At 39.1% G+C, this 16,210-nt stretch overlaps 1 long non-coding RNA gene across 2 annotated transcripts; it reads left to right on the forward strand.

Moving 5' to 3' along the window:
- Positions 1-6,046: 6,046 nt before the first annotated feature.
- On the forward strand, positions 6,047-13,473 carry LOC117024617 (uncharacterized). 2 transcript variants are annotated; one of them, XR_004423489.1, is made up of 3 exons: positions 6,047-6,326; positions 7,979-8,101; positions 11,111-13,473. It is a non-coding gene; the product is annotated as an uncharacterized LOC117024617 (long non-coding RNA). The 2 variants fall into 2 exon arrangements; XR_004423486.1 differs by having other exon boundaries at positions 8,049-8,101.
- Positions 13,474-16,210: the final 2,737 nt, after the last annotated feature.

Genomic DNA, 16,210 nt, shown 5'->3' on the forward strand with positions numbered 1-16,210 from the left:
AAGCCAGGCTCAAATCCAGGTCTTCTACCACCATCTTCAATTCCTAAAAGTTTCCACTGCACAAGGAGGTAGCAAGAATTAAAAATAGCATAAAATCTAACCCATAAGCCTAACCCATCCTTTTGAGGAGATTTCAAAAATAATTTATTTAAACAAACACTTTCTGAGCACCCATTCTCTTTTAGGCACTATGCTAGGTCCATGGGATTCCACACACTGAGAAAACACAGTTCTTACCCTTAAGGAGCTCACAGTCTAGTGGAAAAGACAGACACATACAGACAATCACAAGCCAATAAGAGAAGTGATAATGGAAGAATGTACAAAGCACTGTGGGAGTTCAGAAGAAGGGGTAACTACTGTACAAAGAGAAATTGGCAGTTGAAAAAGGCCAAAGACCTTAGGTGAAACAAGTATATTCCTCTGGTAGATTTGTAGACTTGGAGATGAGGCAAAGAGAAGAGAATTGAATGGGTATATTTTGTGGGATTTCCTGAAATTATCTTTGTGCTACTCTGATTGGAGAGTTGGCTGTATTTGTGGTCGTCATTATTGTGCTGCTACTTGTCTGGTTTGGGTTCAATGGGGCCCACATCTTGTCCCAGCAACCTCTTGATTGACTTCTGCCAAGACTGGTGCAGTGTTGGATGCAGGAACAGCAGACCAAGTATTGTCATTTGTAGTTATTCTGCATGTGCCTTGGGCTAGAGTGGTTCTGGTCCATGAGCCCTCAGTTCACAGTAAGAATATGGCCTATCAGGCACCATTCTGCCTATCAGAAGAAGGAGAATTGGATTAATATCGATTGAATGTAGAGAGCAATGTTTCTCACACCATAACACAAAAGTGAACCTTAGTGGTTCAGGATAAGTAAAATTTAGAGTTAGATTATAAGAAACATGGGAGGTCTCCTGAGAATTAGTTAAAAAAAAAAAGCAGTTGAACAATTCAAATAGCTTGAAGGCAGTCCCAATTTCAGTTTATGTCTCACATTTGCAAAATTCTTGTTTTAAAATGACATCCCTTTTCCTATGCCTCTTATGGTATGTGTGTTGATTTAGAGACTAAATTCTGGGCTTCTAGAACAGTAACACTACTTTCCTAACACAAATGTCACTTGTCATATCAAGGCATTCTTCATAGCCTGCATAAGCAATGAGGATAGAGGATAAAGCTAATTATAAGAAGACAGTTGCAAATGGTTTAAGAACACAGTCTATAAAGTCTGCCACTTGTAGGTTCTTATCTCTGCTTTTCCATCACTTAATTGGGCAAAATAATTAATCTTTTGGATACTTGGTTTATTTATCTATAAAATGGAAACAATATTAAGACCTACCTCAAAAGTTTTGAGGATTGCATGAGATAATCCATGTAATGTATATAGAAAAGGTTCACAAAGTTTCTTGGTTTGCTGTACTCTTAGTATGTCAGTAATTGTTTTCACAGCACCCCTAAGCCAAAAGAAATACTTAACACTTCTATTTATTAAGTAATTGGGTGCAAAAAAACTTAGTAGTAGTAGGTCATACTGTGTCTTACAGATGTTACTGTGATTCCTTCAAAAATTAAAAATATATTACAGTACCCCTGTGAGTTGGCTATGGTACCCTGGGGTGCCTTGATGCACAGTTTGAGAATAAAACAGGGCCAGGCACACAGTTGGTGCTAAGTACATGCTATTTATTATTGTCAAATGTCTGCAATTATTATTAGAAGGAACCTGGGTACAAAAGAGGATGTTCATTTAGTAGTTCAACTCAGATGTTGAATGTCCCTGAGGAGAAATTTGGTAGTAATCCTTGTAGTTACAGGTTTCATCTAAGTCAGCACCAACTCACCCCAGCCTGGGCGAGAAGAGTGATTTCTATGTATACAGACAAGAAAACTTCGTTCTCAACGCAGTGTCATTTTCTAGCTTTACCACAGCCAAAATTTTCCCACTCCTCCACTGTCAGTTATCAGCCAAAAGTCACTCTTTCAGAAAGATTTCTGTATGCCAGATCAAAAATACTTCCCTCTGTCTCTGCCTGGCCTTTCCCACTGTCGTTTTCCTTCCTCTTACCCTTCCTCCTCTTCCTCTCTCCATGTCCCTCTTAGCCAGTGACTGAAACCTGGCCCATGCACCACCATGACAAAGGGAGGCTGGCTACTGAATTCAGGAAAAATGATTGGTTGAACTCAGCTTGGCCTGTGAGTGAGCAAGAACAGTGGGTGCTGATAACTCATTCCTGCATTCCTCCTCCCTCTCACCTAAGGGAGCACAGGAAAAACATTACCCATTTATATGCTGCTTACATGAGACTCACTTTAAATAGAAAGGCACATACAGACTGAAAGTAAAGGGATGGCGAAAGATATTCCATGAAAATAGAAACAAAAAGAAAGCTGGGGCAAGCAATACTCATATCAGACAAAATAGACTTTAAAGCAAAGAATGTTTTAAAACAAAAAAAGACAAAGAAGGATATTACATAATTATGAAGGGACCAATCCAATAAGAGGATATAATAATCATAAAATCTACATATGCAACATAGGAGCACCTAAATATATAAAGCAAATATTAATGGACATAAAGGGAGAAATTCATAGGAATACAATAATAGTAGAGGATTTTAATACCACACTCACATCAAAAGATAGATCATCCAGACAGAAAATTAATAAGGAAATAATGGCCTTAAATGTTACATTAGACCAGATTGACTTAATAGACATTTATATAATATTTCATACAAAAACTCCAGAATACGCATTTCTTTTTTCAGGTGTATATGGAACATTCTCCAGAATAGGTCACACATTAGGCCACAACACAAACCTCAATAAATTCAAGAAGATTGGAATCATATCAATCTGACCACAATGGCATAAAACTAGAAATCAACTATAAGAAGAAAACTGGGGAAAAAACAAACAAAACACAAATATGTGGAGACTAAACAACATGCTACTAAACAACCAGTGAATCAAAGAGGAAATCAACTTAGACTCCAGAAGGTGGCCTGTGGGCTTGAACATGCTTGAGATGCTGAGGGGAGTGGAGATGGGGGCTATGCTGAATCCGTAACTCTTCGCAATTGAGGCCTATGGGGGATCTTTGACATTTTCCTAGAGGCTAGAGCTGACTTTAGTTCTATTTGGTTGTTTAGATTCACTTAAGGGAAATCTGATGTTTGAGGAATGAAAAGGAATAAAATAGCAGACCTGTCCATGCACTGTTGACTCTAGGCCTCTTTGGTGCTGGCCTGCAGAGGTCGGGAGAGGCTGGCTGGCTTTTAGCCCCAGCCAGTGGCGTTTGCTTTGGCCGTTGGGGGAAGGAGCACTTTGTGGAAAGGCATCCCTCTCAGCCAAGGGCCTATTTTCATCCTAAATCTGTTGAGTCCAGCCTTAAGGCTGGGTCCAGGATCAACAGAGGCCATGGAAAATGGGACCGGATGCTTGGCAGCCAGAACTGTGGGCTTTGTCTTCCTGACCAGGGCATTCAGGCCTAAGTTCATGAAGGCAAGAATGATGGTGAGCCAGTGTCTTTGTAGCATCAGACCCAGAAAGAGCTCGCTCCTCTTTGCATGGTCATTGCAGCCCAGGACTGAGTGTAATACATATTTAGGCTTCACCTCTTCCCAGGCTATCCAGTCTAGAAAGGTGGATATGTGCCTAAAGATGACATAGTTCTCAAAGTATCTGAAGTCCCCTAAGTGAGGGCCTCTCTAAACTGAGAGAGCACTAGGTCATTGGATCAATATCTTTACCAACCAGTCAGATACTATGGGAACACAGAGAGGTATCAGTTAGGATTCCTTTCTTCTAGGATCTCAAGGTCTTTCTGGGGAAACAGGCTATTTTCAGAAAGAAATTATTTCAGTATTAAACTGGGTAGAGTGTGGACCACATGAGTGGTACAAAGAAGTGCTAAAGGAGTTCAGAAGAAGGCAAGATCCCTGGAAGACATATGGTTGATTTGTGTCCAGAAAAGTGAGTAAGAATCAGATAAAGATGTGATGAGGGTCCTCTTATGCTCCTAAGGCAGAAATCCTTGGAAACTGATTCAGCATTTATTTTTTATTTATTGTAGGATCCTCGCCTCCAACCAGATTGTGTTCAGATTGTGATACCTATATTGAGATGTTTCTGAACCTGACTGACCAGAATGATCTGAACTTCTCAGATCACTGCAACTTGCCTAGAGCTGAAATAGAACTAGGGTCATGTCTGGAAGCATGAATCATCTTCCTCAAGTCCTTTTACCCTGTCACTCAACCCTATCCCAATCTGAAATACAATAGTGGCTCTTCCATTGCTTTCAAGGTGTCCAAGCAACTGTATTTGGTATTCGAGGCCTTTCACATTCTGATCCCTACCTTCCCTTTCAGCTGTTCTCTCATTCTTCTCGGAGACTCCCAGCAATTCCATACAGTCTAAATCTATTCCTTATCCCACGAATCCCATGAGAAGTGGCTTAAAGTTATTTGTGGGCTCTGAGGGTTTTGGCACTAGACCTTTCTCTCTCTTTGAGAATTTGGGATTCTCTTTTATATCTAGCATTCCCATTACATTCTTATACACGCAGTGTCTTATTCAAAACTGATTCTGTGTTGCTCCATATCAGGGGTCAGCAAACTTATTCTGTAAAGGGCCAGATAGTAACTATTTTAAGCTCTGAGAGCCATAAGTTCTTTGATTCAGCTACTCAACCCTACTGTGGTAGCAGGAAAGCAGCCATAAACAATATGTAAATGAATGAGCATGGCTGTGTTCCAACAAAACTTTATTTATGGACTGAAATTTGAATTTCATGTAATTTTCATATATCACAAAATATTTTTCCCCAGCCATTTAAAAATGTAAAACACATTCTTAGCTCACACTATGAAAAAATAGGCAGTGGGTTGGATGTGGCCTACAAGGTCTAGGTTGCTTACCTCTGCTCTAGAGACAGAACTCAGGACTACTGGGTGGAAATGATGGAAGAGGGAGAGTTTAGCTCAAAATAAAAATAAAGAGACCAGAATTATAAGAAAATGGGATAGGTTTCCCATTTTCTAACCAGGAGGTTAGAAGCTCCCATTTTTCATCAAATGTATTCAAGCACCACTGGTTAGGTATGTCATAGGAAGACTCAAAGGTCTTGTGGGGGCTTGGACATGATGCTTTCTAAGTCTACAGGGCTGTGTTTCTGTGAGTTTTGCTTCTTCTACATAGCTGTTATTTTTCAACTACTTGCTGTGTGGTTATCTCCCACTCTTCCCCACCTAGCATTTGATGATACTGTTTCAATTTGCTCCCCAGTTTTTTCATGTGTGTACATAGTATTTCCCTTCCAGAAGCCCTGGAAGGGGTTAATGTCAAAAGGGCAAGGTTCATCAGGCAGCTGCTACACTGTTGCCTAGCAACCATCAGGGGCCCTCAGCAAGCTACTGCAGAGGCCTTTGTGAGAAGATGGTCTGACCCAACCATTAGGGCAGTAAAGAGCAAATGAGATAATACATGTAAATACCCTCTATTAATTATAAAAACAGTTTAATTCTGTCTTACAGAATATCATATCCTCTTTTACTTACTAAAAAGAATTTAAATTTGCTTCAAGAAATTTCAGCTTTTTTTTGCTCCCCTCCCTTCCACAGTGGTTTGATCCTGCTTCTTAGAAAAACATCCCCCCTTCTGCCAACCCTCCACAGTAGTCTGATCCTGTCCCACAGACTCCTAGGACCTTTATGTTCTTACTCTCCCTTCTTCTTTCTATCCTTACCCAAGAGAGGTTTGATGATACCTTATAAAAAAGCATCCCTGTTCAGTTCCCTATACATGTCAGTAGTTTGATCCTATCTGGAGAGCATCAGCATCTTTCCCCCTCCTGTCTCAGGCCAATGATTTAATCCTGCGTCATTGAGCATCAGTTTCTTTTAGCTCCTCCCCCGGGGTCTATAGTGGTTTGATCCTACCTCACAGACTATTAGGTCCTTTCTGATTCCCCCTCCAGCATCACTACCACAAATGGTATGGTCCTTAGCTTCAGGTCCTTTTTGAACCCCTCACTGGTCTTCTCAACAGACTGAAGCTGCTTCATCTGATTACTGATCAATCTTGATCCCTTCAGTGGCTTGTTTTTGCATTAGCAATGTAAAACTGGCCCAAATAGGTTTAAAGTGGTCAGAACTTGCTCTTAACAAGTTCAGATCTTTTCTCACAAAGAAAATAAGTTTAGTCCAGTTTAAATCTATTTTGACTAGTTTAAACTAATTCTGCAGAGCTGGAACCTGAGGTCGGTAAACCCAGGAAGATGGCTGAAGGTGATGCTGATTCGAGCCAAAGCAAGGAATCAGGTACTTACAGAAGTTTAAACTGAGATGAGAACTAGGAAATAAAACAGATCAAATAAGACTGGAAAATACAGGAGCCAGGGTTGGTTGAGTGGAGGCTCAAAAGAGGTTAGTTTGCACTCAAACATATATATATATATATATATATATATATATATATATATATATATATATATATATATATATATATATTTGAAAGGTGAGAGGCCATTTTGAGGAGGTAATGCAGGATTTTTGGCTTTGCCTTGGTATGTTTGGGAAGTATTATTGGAGATGATCCCATCTAGCAGCCCCATCTGGCTGGAAATGAGACTGGTTTATATGTGGCCCCAGTGATGCCTGGTTCTTCAAGCCAGCCCCTGGGCCCATTCTTTGTGTCTGGCCTCAACTTAGGTTGCAATTATTTAGAGTCCCAAACCATGAATGACAAACTTCCCACTCCTTTAACTGTGGATTGACATGATGCTTTTTAGCTGTTTAGGGATGGTATTTAGGTTAGAAGAAAGGACTGGTAAATCTTGAAGAAAAGAGTTAATTGCAATAGGTAAGACATGAAGTGAATGGCAGTTAATTAGAATTGAGTTAAGCTATACGTGGCAATTTTTAAGAGAGATGTATAAGAAGGTGGTAGGTTGAGAATAGTATCTAATTTCTCCCTTTGGGACTCATTATCTATTTCATTGTAGTTGGCTGAAGTAGAAATTGGCCTATGTTTGGATTTCTCCTAGGTGGTTGTCTTTCTGTGCTTTGTGGGGACTGCAGTGTGAAGGGAAGGGACTAAAAATGGAGAGTGAAAAATGAAAATTTTATAGGCTGTATCATTACTAATTTGTTAAAAATCTCTGCAGTGGGACAGTGAGAAGGTTGGATGTTTTGATGATGAGTGACAGAATGCTGCAAGACTGAGGGTGGGGTTGGAGCTCTGGTTTGGTGCTGTATGTCTCAGATCTTTCTGTAGTTGGATAAGGTTGTATGGCTGCTTACAATAATGTAAAAAAGAAAGGATTCTTATAATGGCATAAGAACGTAGCTGCCTGGGAGGGAAATTGATCCTTTTGTGAGAGAATTTGGCTTAGGATCCTGTAATTTGAAAGATGTCTTTTAGGAAGATGGATTTAGTTAGCCACTACCTATTTCTTGACAAGGGAGGATGGCAGCCATTTTAGTCAAGACAGTTGAATGGCACCTCCAAATGTTAAGGTAGAAAAAGAAATCAGGAGATTTGAAGTCAGATAATCCAGGTTTTGAATCCTGGTTCTGCTGTTTGTTATATGGACCTTGAGCAAATTATCTAACCTCCCAAAGACTTGTTTTCCTCATTTATAAAATAAAGTTAATATCATCTGCCCTAAAAAATGAGAACCTTAGAGTTTAATGCCTTTTGGAGCAAAATAGCTGTCATGTAACATTTTTGTTTGATTAAACTAGATTGTGTGGCAGGTTTTATTTTTGTGTATGTATGGGGGAAATAATAGGTCATTTAGCTTGATAAGGACAATTTCTTTTAAAATTTTCAGCAATATTTTTCCCAAATGAAGCTATTGAACTATTTTGAGGAGTAAATGAGAAACTGTTCATTGAAGTACTTTATATAAAACTCAATATAGATATGAGCCATTGTTATTTTTATAATAATATATTGATTATCATTAAAGTGACAATCAGAAAAGCCACAGCATAAAATGGCTTCCAGTGTTGCAGACTCACAGATATCCCTGGTTCCAGTTTCAGTTCCTACATCATCGTGGACCTGTGGCCACCAGAAGCCCTGAAATATGGTATGCAGCATCATAAACTGTGGTGACTCAAAATGGGGGGTGGGAGATGGAGTATCATGTCAGAGATATAGGTGATAGATGTGGCCCACTGTAAACAGGGTGGGGTATCACAATCTGTCCTTCAGCCACAAACATTTTGAAATTATTCTGTTGCAAAGCAAGCCTGGATTACCTCATCTGGATTCTGACACCCTCTCTGAAAATAGCAGGTTAGGTAAAGAAGAAATAGTGAGGGCAATGATGTGGACCTTCATGAATGTGAAAGTCCTGATTCTGCCACTCAGAGGTGAGGAGGATGGGACCCAGGTCAGGCAGTACAGCATGAACTTCAAAACAATGAAACTTTAATATATTTGTGGCTATAATAGCCCCATAGGGAGATGTGTCCTGTATTCAGATTTGTTGGCTTGGAAATGTGGCCTCTTTTGATAGAGTCACTTGACTAATAGCTACAATTATGTGATGATTGCAGTGTATCTGTATCACAGCAAGGCACATGACAACAAAAATTTTTAATTTTATGACATCCTGGTGAACAAGATAGGGGAAACATGAGCTGGAACATTTTTCCTTTAGTGGGGTTCTGAAATAGTTTTTTTTTTTTTTTTTTTAAGTGCTACTATTTATTGAGCACTTACTATGTGCCAGGCATTGTGCTAAGTACTTTATATACATTAATCTAATCTTCACAACAGCCGTATGAGCTATGTGTTAATAGCTCCATCATACAGATGAGGAAACTATCCACAAAGGGTGCTAATTATTGATTCTATTTCTCTGGAGCAAGAATTATTAAGAAGTGTGGGGGGTACGGTGGTCAGAGCACATTCTCTGAGGGGTTTATCAGAATCACCTGGATGAAGGTTTTTCCAAACCACATAGGCCTTTTCCTTCATTACAGTACTCCCGTTTAGAAGGCCTGCCCTTCGTTGGCTATCTAATATTTGTGAGCTACTCTGATTGATGGGAATGAGTGGTAGAAGGGCCCTTAGGTGTGTTGAAGGCAGGAAAAAAGGTTGAACTTCACTATTGCAAAGAGAGATCCCTGGTGGTAGGCTGTAGGGCTCTGTGACTGGCTCTGTCTTGGTTTCAACATTTTAATTAGTGACTTGGATGACGATATAGAAGAGTATGCTCATCAACCTTTAAGAGAGAACTGGAGTAGGAGGGGAAGTATATATACTGGGTGATGGAACCAGGAATCCAAGAAGAATTTACTAGACTGCAAAAATGGTTCAAAAATAACAGAATTGACTGGCCTGGTGACACAGGTGGTTGGAGCGCTGTGCTCCTAACGCTGAGGTGGCTGGTTCGATTCCCACGTGGGCCAATTAGCTGCGCCCTTTACAGCTAAGATTGTGAACAATGGCTCTCCCTGGAGCTAGGCTGCCGTGAGCAGCCGGATGTTGCCGTGAGCAGCCGGAGGTCTGCGTGAGCTGCTGTGGACTGCCACGGGCTGCTGTGCTGCCGTGGGCTACTGTGTACTGCCAGGAGTGGCCGGTGGCCGGCAGCCAGCGTGAGCAGCCATAGGCTGCAGTGTGCTGCCATCCATGGGATGCCGTGTGCTGCCATGAGTGGCCGGCAGCCAGTGTGAGTGGCTGGCAGCCATCGTGAGTGGTCAGCAGCCGGCAAGAGCTGCCTTGAGCTGCTGTGAGCGGCTGACTGATGACTGGTGACCCACTGCCTCAGCCGGGGGGGAGTGCAAGGCTCATTAATACCAGCATGGGCAAGGGAGCTGTGTCTTACACAAACAGACTGAGAAACAACAGTTTGAACTGGAGTGGGGTGGGGAGGCAGAAGAAGGGGGAAAAACAGAATTAATGTGGTAAGAATAAATGTGACAGCTTGCATAAGTTTCATAAAATTAAAAAGAATGCTAGCAATTCTACAGCATGGGTATATGTTTAATATGGCTAACAAAAAAGTTAATGGAAACTCTGGCTGCATTAATAATAATGTAGAGTCTAGAATAAGGTAGGCAATTATTCTACTCTTTTCTGAGTTTGTAGAACCACACCTGAGGTATTGTGCTCAGTTATGGCAGTTATCTTTTAAAGAGGGACAAAGACAAAATAGAGGTTAAGTAGAGAAGCCTGGAAGGCAGAATAGGGAATGATTGCTGTCTTTCAGTATCTGCAGGGTTATCAGAAGAAAAGGGATTTTATCTCTATGATGTGATCCCAAGTGGTAAAATTAGGATTGTTAGGTAGAAGTTATAGCAGAGTTGACTGCAGATAAAATGGGCTGTGTTAGAAGGAAATGAGTTCCCTATCATAGGAAATGTTTAAGCAGAAGCTGGCTGACTACCTGTTAGGGTTTTAAGTTTTGCTACAAACCTCAAATGCAGTCTTAATTACTGCAGTTCAGTGGATTGAGAGAATCTCCATGAGCATTTCTTGAATGTTCTTTGTCTGGTTGATGGACGGGGTGATGATCAGAAAGAAGAGGTGGAAAGTAAACCCTGAGAATAACTAGTGAATCCAAGGAAACCTTGGGGTTAGCTGGTGTGGCCCAGCCAAGGGTGACACTGAATGAAGGAACTGTTTACTAAGCACCTAGCCTGTGCCTGGTGATTTTACACAGATTATTTCTTAATTTTCATATCAGGTGATTATGTGTTTTTAGCATTTCTTTTACAGATGAGAAAATGGAGGCTCAGAGCAGTTAAGTGACTTGCCTAAGGTCATGCAGCTAGTAAGTGACTTTGGGGGAGCACATCAGAACCATATGTAGGGAAAAATGTGACAGAATTTCTGCTTTTTACCTGATCACTTCTCCAGTTGAGTAAAGAGCTAGTATTGCCAGAGGTGAGTCAGAACTGTGTGGATAAGTATGTCATGCTGGGCTGGGTGCCTGGAGTAGATGAGAATATGAAGATATATGATCAGCCTCTAGTCCAGCAGGTCCTGGAGGATTGTGTTGGAACACAGCTGAGCTATTACACAAGCTAAATGGCATGACTGTTTATTCATAATTTCTGTACCTTATACAAAACACTGTCTTCCATAGACTCTCAGATTGGCACTGCTGTAAGAGGACATAAAGACCTTCAAAGTGCAGACAAGCTTATCTATTTTGAAGAACAGGAAACTGTGATCCAGAGGGGAAGGGACTTCTCCAACTTCTTCCACGTAATAATTTTGCTCCTGATACTACCAGCGATTTTTTTATTTTTAAGTGCAATCTATCAAATTTAATATTAAGGTTTCTTAGAGCAGATTTGTTTTTCAGGAAAGACCAACTCTTCTGTGAAACTTGGTACTTTGTTTCAGAGCTAAAAAAATATACATGTAGAGTCCTGGTGTGTGTGTGTGTGTGTGTGTGTGTGTGTGTGTGTGTGTGTGTGTGTGTGTGTTTTCCTTATACCATAGAAGCCAGCATAAGCAAAATGGAAAGAGCATAAGCTTTAGATTCAGACAGATTGGGTTTAATTTCTTTGCTGGAACCCATGGGAAATTCTTTAACTTCTTTGAGTTTCAGATTCATTATCTGTGAAAATGGGGATAATCATTATTTGATTTTAACCATGTAATGTTTGAGGTGCTTGTGAAAAATCGAGGTGCAGAGATTTCAGAAGGGCTGAAGTTCAAGAGAATGACCAAGTCTGGGGATACAGATTTGAAAATCAACAGCCAAGGGGAAGGTATATAAAGTTACATGCATGATGACCTTGCCTAGGCAGAGGGATCTCTTCCATATGAAATCTCTTTAGCTATTTGAGGTTGAAAGTGATGTTATACAGATGATTCAATTTTCTAGACTTGACATCTGTAGATGTCGGAATGATCAAAAATAATTCAGCATTTGTCTTGGGTTCTAACCTCTCCATTGGCCAAGTTGTCTTTCTGAGGACATAATCATATTTTTGTTTTATCATTCTTGAGGTGTGGTGTTTTAAAGCTAAACACAGTATCCTGGTATGGTGTGGAGAAACAGAAAGACCATAGCCTCCTTAATTCTAGGAATTATGCTTTTATTTGTGTGTGCATTAGCTCATTTTGGGTTTCCATATCTCACCACTGACTCATATTATGTATATTGTTGACTAAACCTCCTAAGTCTTTCAGCAGATACTACTGATAAGCCATATTTTTGACCCCCCCAAATCATGAACCAGTGATTGTTTATAGCAGTGAGTCTCAAATCTTAGTATGCAAAAATTTTACCTGGGAAGCTTGTTAAAAGTGGAGACTCTGGGCACCCAGTCACCAATATTCGGATTCATTAGGTCTGCAATGGGGCCCAGGAAACTTTGCTTTAACAAAAACTTCAGGTGACTCCATCACAGGTTATTCTTGACAGTGCTCTGAGAAATAGTGTTTTGTGGCATGGAGAGAACTGCATTTGGCTCGTTGTAGTTCCTGGTAGAGACTTGGCCTCTAGCCCCATATTTGGCCCCACTTCACTGCAGAATGCAGCCATGAAGGAGCTGTAGGGTATCACCAGCTCCATCTCATTTCTTGATATCCAACACTTGGTTTAGTGGAAAACGTTAGACTTTTCCCCTTGTTTTTCCATTTTTTTGCAGCTTCTTAGATACTCTAGAACTGGATGACCTGTATTTAGGAGGTCAGTTCATTGGGGGTCAGTAATACAGCTTTCAAAACATGAAGTTCATTGATTGGTGATTGGTTTGCTTGTTACCTTCCAAAAAGATTTGATACAGCATCCACCAAACTGAATTTCAGGTGTATGAAAGAGATTTGTGAGAATATTGAAGATTTTAAAAATAGAAGAAAGTGTAGGTGAATAAATTATTTCCTCTTTGCATAGGTGTAAAATAATATATCACAAAAGGAAGGGCTATATATTTGCATATATACAAATGAAAACCTCTGTCAATCTTAAACATGAGCAAAATTAAAATGCAAATGACAAATGAAATCTGTGCAACAAATATGACAAATGCAGTAAATCCTCATTTGTGGATTCTACATTTGCAAATTTGTCAACTTGCTAAAGTTTATTCATAACCCCCAAATCAATACGTGTGGTGTTTTTATGGTCATTCATGGATATGCACAGAGTTGCAAAACATTTGAATTGCATAATGTTCATGTACCCAGCTGAGGTTCAACAAGGCAATTCTCTGCCTTCTTGTTTCAGCTCTCATACTATAAATAAGTGTACTTTTCGTGGTGTATTTAGTTCTATGCTTTTCACATTTTTGTGCTTTTTGTTTGGTGATTTTGCTGTTTAAGATGTTCCTGAAACTTAGTGTTAAGTTCCTGTTTAGTGTTCCTGAGTGAAAGAAGGCTATGATGTGCCTAATGGAGAAAATACGTGGGTTAGATAAGTTTAGTTCAGTCATAAGATATAGTACTATTGGCATTCAGTTCAATGGTAACGAATCATATATATGTATGTATGTATGTATGTATATATGTATGTATATATATGTGTGTATCTATCTATCTATATATATATATGTATAAAAGTGTCTTAAAACAGACACACACATAAACAAAGTATGTACTGATTTGTTGACAAAAATGTGACAGAGGCTAACAGGAACTTAAATGTATTTCTCCAGGAAAAAAGTTTCAGGATTTGCTAATTCAGTGTTTGCAGTGACTTTATAAAGATAATGAGAATCAAATGTATATAATTATGATTACTATGTAACATGCTAAATATATCAAAATACATGTAAACTGATAAAAATTAGCAAGATTCTAGTAAAACAATGGGCAAAGAAAATATTTAGGTAATTTGCAGAACAGGGAAAACAAACCATGTATAGTAACATTACTGAACTTCCATTTTACTAGTAATCAAGGACATCAAATTGAAACAATGATGGTATGTCATTTTTTGTTGCCTATCATAATACTTTATGCTGGTGAGAATGCAGTGACATGGACATTTATGTACATTGACAGTGGATTAAATTGGTATTCTATTTTGGGAAACAGTTTGATGGTATGTTTCAACAGCTTTAAAAATCTTAATGTCATATGACTCAGAAATTCAACTTTTAAGACTGTTTCCTGAGGAAATAGATTCAGATAAATATTTATGTACTTTTATTATAGCATTATTTGTAAAAACAAGAATGTAAATATCCAAGAATGGGGGAATGGATACTCATATATTATGGATGGAGACAAGATAGAAGACTTATAAAACTATTAAAATATTTTTAAAGAAAAGTTAATGACATGGGAAAATGTTCACAATTTAATTGTTACAAAGCAGATTATGAAATATATGATAAAATTAAGCTATGTTAAAATTATATGTATAAAAGTCAATTAAACTGAAAATAAATAAGTTTATTTAAAAGTAAATCATGTTTTATTGTATGTGTCTTTAATTTCTAATGGAAACTAGGGGTGGAGGAGATCCCCTTACCTGCTGCCTGGTAACCATCATTTTAACCTTACTCAGTTGGGCATATTTTAGGAGGTGGGATAATGGTTTTGTCAGAACAGCTAACGGGGCCACTGGGCTATACCAGACCAGGGAAAGACAGAAGTTAAATTCTCTCTTGTCTACCTTCCCCTCTCCCGCTCCTGTTCTCCCCTCCCACTCTCCCTCTCCGTCTTCTTTCTTACCCTCTCTTTCAATTCCTCTCCCTCTTTCACTTTCCCTGCTTCCTTCCTCCCACCTTTGGTAATCTGGAGAAAGGAAAGATGCATTCAAATTTAGGTGAAGAGGTCATTTGGGCAGGATTTTGGAGGTTTCAAGAAGAAGGTGACATTTGAATTGAGTAATGAAGGATTTTTCTAGGTGGAAAATGCACGGCAGTTCTTGACCTTCTTTGCTTCTAAATGTCAGTGATGCTACCCTAGACTAAAAGCAATGCCTTTGAGAGGCACTAAGAATGAAATTGGTATGGTTGCACCTAGAATTTTCTGGTGCTTTCCCTGAAAGTCCAGGTAAGTTGTCATATTTTGATGCTCTGATATGGGATCAATAGAGGATGGACACACACAAAAGAAATCAAGAATTCTACATCATTTTCATGAATCAGGTATGTAATATGGAGAATGGATTAAGGATGGGGAGATATTGGGGAGAAAAGGAGAAAGGGAAAAAAATTTTTTTTGAGAACAAAAACTTGTGGCATTGTAGCTCTTATTTAATTTTACCAAGTGTATTTAACAAGCCCATATAGTAGGCAACGATTCCAATTTTACAGATGAGAAGTAATGAAGGCTTGATGGAAGGTTGAGTAGTGGAGGTGGTGAGGAGTGGATGTATGTAATTTATATTTTGGAAATGAAATTAGATGTAGCAGTAGCAAGGGTGGAGTTGTTATTAACCAGATTAATTATAATGTACAGATAACCATTAGGACTCTGTTTAGCTCAAAGGGTTGTGCCAAAGTTAGATGATGGAAGGGTCGTGACAGTGATTTGTAAACTGCAAACCACTGTACCAATGGGAGATGCTCAGAAGTTTTGAACTTTCAGCAACTTGGGAAAATTGAAAGGCTATTAATGAAGGTAGGGACTCCGGAGGAAGAGTACATTAGAGGGAAGATGATATCCCCTAATTCTTCAACAACTCCTCCTCTTCTTGTCAGTTCACACTTCTTATAGCACTTCCTATTGTTTTCTACCATTGGGTATAGAAACTCCATCTATGTAAATAACTATAAATGCATAGACTATCAAATAACTATTAATGCATAGACTATCTCTGGAATGAGACATAAGAAACTTTTTTTATTATTAGTTTCAGGTGTACAAAACAATGTGATAGTTAGACATTTCATCCCTCACAAAGTGATAGCCCTCCTCCCCCAATCTGTTGCCCCTCTGAGATCGTATATATCTACAATTCCATTGACTCTATTCTCTATGCTGTACTCCATATCGCATGACGATATATATGTATATATTAAATTATAGTTGACATAATATTATTCAGCTTTAGCTTCAGGTGTACAGTGCAGTGGTCAGGCATTTACAACATCCATGAAGTGGTCTCCCTAATAAGATATGTGCCCATCTGACACCCTACAAAATTTTTACAACATCATTGTGTTCCCCAAACTGTCTTTCATATCCCCATGGCAATATTGTAGTTAACAATTTACACCGTCTAATTCCCTTCCTTCTCCCTCATCCCTACCCCTCTCCCATATAGCAACCATCATTT

Source organism: Rhinolophus ferrumequinum, chromosome X (assembly GCF_004115265.2).
Source record: "Rhinolophus ferrumequinum isolate MPI-CBG mRhiFer1 chromosome X, mRhiFer1_v1.p, whole genome shotgun sequence".
Taxonomy (NCBI): Eukaryota; Metazoa; Chordata; class Mammalia; order Chiroptera; family Rhinolophidae; genus Rhinolophus; species Rhinolophus ferrumequinum.